The sequence below is a fragment of the Nicotiana tabacum genome, chromosome 1, assembly GCF_000715075.1.
Source record: "Nicotiana tabacum cultivar K326 chromosome 1, ASM71507v2, whole genome shotgun sequence".
In the NCBI taxonomy this organism is placed as follows: domain Eukaryota; kingdom Viridiplantae; phylum Streptophyta; class Magnoliopsida; order Solanales; family Solanaceae; genus Nicotiana; species Nicotiana tabacum.
The window spans coordinates 196,504,285-196,509,246 of NC_134080.1; positions in this window are offsets into that span (position 1 = coordinate 196,504,285).

A 4,962-nucleotide genomic window follows, 5' to 3' on the forward strand; every position below is an offset into this window, starting at 1 on the left:
AACAAAAAGGGCTATAATGTGTCACTTCATGTACACATTATTTACACATAACACATATAAGCAATTAAGCCAAATCTTAAGGGTGATTCCCTCACACAAAGTCAGGAAAGATACTTACCTCAATCAAGATAAATCAATCCTCTAACAAGCCCTTCCATTATGAATCAACCTTCGAACAACTCGAATATAGCCAAAATAGCTTAATATCATAAATAAAATCCATAAGAAATGATTTCGAAAGATAAAGCTTCGATCTTTAGCTAAAATCAAAAAGTCGGCCAAAAAGTCAACCCGGGGCCCGCATCCCAGAATCTGACAAAACTCACAAATTTCGAACACCCATTCCTGATATGAATTCAACCATACCAATATCATCCAATTCTGACCTTAAATTAGCCTTAAAATCATCAATTTATATTTTTGATAAGTTTTTACTACAATCCCCAATTTATTCAACTCAATTCATCAAACAATCGCTAAATTCAAGGTTGGAATCATGAAATATAAACAAATCCGAGTAAAAAATACTTACCTCAAACTAAATCATGAAAATCTCCTCTAAAATTATCCAAATCTGAGCTCTCTAACTCAAAATATGATAAATAACATTAAACCCCTCGCTCAAGCTATTTCTGCCCAACCTTTTTGCTATTGTGGTCCATCTATCCCATCTGCGACACCGCATTTGCGAAAATATCTTCGCAGATGCGGACTCCCTTTAAGTCTCAAAATTCTCTTCTGCGAACCAAAGATCGCTTCTGCGCACATATTGCAGCATCTGCGGAACTCCCAAAGCTTGACCAAACACCGCATCTACAGTCCTCTGTCCGCTTCTGCAGACTCGCACCTGCGGACCAAGTGTCGCAGGTGTGAAAGCACCAGATCTGATCACCCCAAGCAGTCACAAATGATCCGAAACTTACCCAAAACTCACCTGAGGCCCCGGGGAACCCGTCCAAGCACACCACCAAATTCAAAGCATAACACGAACCTACTTGAGGCCTCAAACCACACAAAACAATATCAAAGCTACAAGTCACACCTCAATTCAAGCCTAATGAACTTTCAATTTCCAAAACTCATGATGAACCATATCAAATCAATTCGTAATGACCTCAAATTTAGAATGCAAGCCCTAAATGACACAACAGAACTATAGCAACACCTGGAACCACAATCCGAACCTAATATCAACAAAGGCAACTCTCGGTCAAACCTATCAACCCTCCAAACCTTCAACTTTCCAACTTTCATCAATTCAAGCCAAAACAACCTAGGAACCTCCGAATTTAAATTCGGACATATGCCAAAGTCCAAAATCCATACCGAGTTATTGGAGCTATTAAAATACCGTTCCATAGTCGTCTATATAAAAGTCAAACTCTTGCCAACTCTTATAACTTCTACCTCCAACCAAGGGACTAAGTGCCCGAAAATCAATCCAAACCTTTGCCGAAACTGCACCAATCAACCCCACAAGTCACGTAACCACAAGTACACATATATAAGGCATCAAATAGGGGAAACGAGGATAAAATACTTAGAATTACCGGTCGGATAGTTACAAAAATGTTGATATTTGTAAGAGTTTTTGGAAGCTCTTGTCATTCCAAGTGTAATGTTTGCATGGAAGAGATTGTCCACTTGTTTAAGGGGTGAAACACTTGGCCTTTATGTTTCATGCAAGAAGCCACTTAATAAGTTTACAAAGACACGTGTAACATACCTTAATGCTAACGATAAAATATCTTTTGAAATATATTATTTTTTAGCAACTTAGCGAATGATAACAATTCTTGTACAATGAAATTGAAGGTGGTGAATACATAGGTGGATTCAGGATTGAGGTTTATGGATTCCTATATTAATAATTGGCTCAAGGTAAATATTTATAAATATTTAGAGAAATCTTTAATAGAATTCAGACAAAAGATATTGGGTTAGTAGATTTGCCTCTTGGTGAATGATAATGGTGAGTTCTGGCGGAATGAACCCACTGATATTTGAGACTGAGGAACTTTAAGAATTCATTGTTGCGTTGGAAGAGTTGAAGAAGAAGGTAATAACGAAAGCTCATGAAATGTACATGATAACTACTAATTCTTAAAATCCTGCTACGATAACAACAAGTTTTGGGCTTGAGTCAATTGTCATTTTTATAGTTATACTATAGGCATTTTTACCTACCTATACTATATATGAAACTTATTTATCCTCTTTAATCAAGTTTTAACTTAATTACATGAGCATATGTAATTTACCAATTATATACAAAGTTATATTAATGAGTATCCATTTATATTAGGAATTAAATAGAGAATCAATTATTTCCCCATCTATGCTCTCTCTCTCTCTCTCTCTCTCTCTCTCTCTCTCTCTCTCTCTTTCTCTCTTTCTCTCTCTCTCTTTCTCTTCTTTTCTTTTCTTTCCCCAATTTTTCTATCACAATCTAAAATTCGACTAGTCGTGATGGCACCTAACCTAACCCACTAGTTAAGCCAATTAATATCTATCCAATTTAATGAGATTTATCAAGAGAAGAAATGACCATACAACTGCTTTTATATAAAGAATTTTTCAAGGACTTGTAGTATAAATCACGAGCTTCAAAGATTTAGATTTTTACAAAACTAAATTGAAATAATTAAAACATCTGTTGAAATGTAAATGAACAGAATCTGTATCTAATGCTACCAAGGACAAGTGATAGCCATAACTGGAACGCAAGTACATCTTCAAATCCAGCTTCCGCCGTATACAGCAACATCAGCATCCAACATATGCACGCAAGGTGAAGAAGTGTAGTATGAGTACAACCGACCCCATGTACTCAATAAGTAACAAACCTAACCTTAAGTTGAAAGTAGTGACGAGTTGGAACAAAGGTCGGAATCCAATACAAATAGCCAACAACATATCATAACAACATAATAAAAGTGCTAAAAGAAGTAACTCAGAGATATAGTGCTCAGCACGTTCACAGCTCCGGAAAAATAGGCATGTTTTTCAAGTATAACGATAAAACCCAAATCTTATACCAAAAATTCCAAAATATGAGTAAATTTGTAAAACCGTAATTTCTTCTATGCGATCGCGAAAAGACTTCCGCGATCGCGATTCATAGGTCTTTTTTCCTATTTTACTCTATGCGATCGCGATCAATTCTACAGGATCGCAATATATACCCCTGTAGCCAAAAACTAGCAACTAGAAATGGTCTGAAACCACACCGAAACTCACCCGAGCCCCTTGGAACCCCATCAGAACATACCAACAAGTATCATTACATAACGGACCTACTCGAGACCTCAAATCACACATAGCAATATCGAAATGATGTATCTCACCTCAATTCAAACTTAAACGAACTTTGAACTTTTAACTTCCAAAACTCGCGCCGAAACATATCATATCAATCCAGAATGAACTCAAATTTTGCACATAAGTCCCAAATGACATAACGAAGCTATTCCAATTCCTGGATTCACAATTCAAATCCGATATCTTCAAAGTCAACTCTCGGTCAAACTTATGAACATTCCAAACCTTCAAATTTCCAACGACAATTAATGTCGAAACCTTCTAAAAATATCCAAATGCAAATCCGGGCATACGCCCAAGTCCAAAATTACCATACGGACCTAACGGAACCATCAAAATTTTCAGGGTCACACACCCAAAAGTCAAACTTGGTCAACTCTTCCAACTTAAAACTTCAAACATGAAATTCACTCTTCTAAATCACTTTTGAATCACCTGAAAAACCAAGATCGATGATTCACACAAGTCATAATACATCATACGAAGTTACTCAAGACTTTAAATAGCTGAAAGGAACAAAAATGCTCAGAACGATCGGTCCGGTCGTTATATTTGTTCCTTCATTTTTCTCTGGTTTTTATCCTCTCTTTTTTATCTATAAATCTCAATTATTTTAATTTAGTATTTTTCTTTCATGTTGCACAATTGGTGATCAATTTGAAACTGTCAATCAATAAATTCTGAAGGTATTTGATTCTTCACCATTGATAGCCATTAAAAGCTTCAAAGCTTTGGATTCTAGTTTGGATTTTCAAAAACTATTATTTGTTTGGATTGGGTGTTGTTTCAAACAATTGATACTATTATTTGGAGTTTATATCTCAATTTTGAGAGTGTTTGGTAAAGATTAGATTTAATTTTGGCTGAATTCCAAATTGAAACTCAAGGAGGAAGAGGAGGAGAAGGACAAGAAGGAGGAGGAGAAGGAGAAGAAGAAGAAGGAGGATAAAGAGAAGGAGAAGGATAAGGAGAATGAAAAGAACACATAACATACACTATACTTACGAAATTGTATAAGAAGAAGAAGAACACATAACATACACTATACTTACGAAATTGTATTTAACTTGTATTCAGTTGTATTTATGTATATATTTATTTGAATGTTATATGAAAGTTAAAAAAATTAATTGTATAATGTATGAATAGTTGTATGAAATTATTTATATTATAAACACTATCTTTTTAGATAATTGTATGAATATTATGTATCAAAATTGTATTAAGGGAGCAAGTTTTGATTAGAATTTCAACGAGGAAGAACAACACACCATTTACAAAATATATACAAATTATATACAAAATACATACAATGGACAAATTGTTTAAAATATGCATGGAATTGTATTTAAGTTGTATGATGTTGTCGTTGTATTTAATTAGGTAGAAATGATGTATGAAAATTGTAGATAAGTTCTATACTATATAATTATGTAACGACCTGATCGGTCGTTTTGAGCTTTTGTACTTCGCTCACCAGTTCTCGGGAATGACTAGCCCCGTGTGATATATTATGACTTATGTAAATCATCAGTTTTGGTTTTCAGGGTAATCAGAATGGATTTGGAAGAACAGTTCTCAGTTTGAAGCTTAAAATTTGAAAGGTTTGACCAAGTTTTGACTTTTTAGTATTCGATCTCG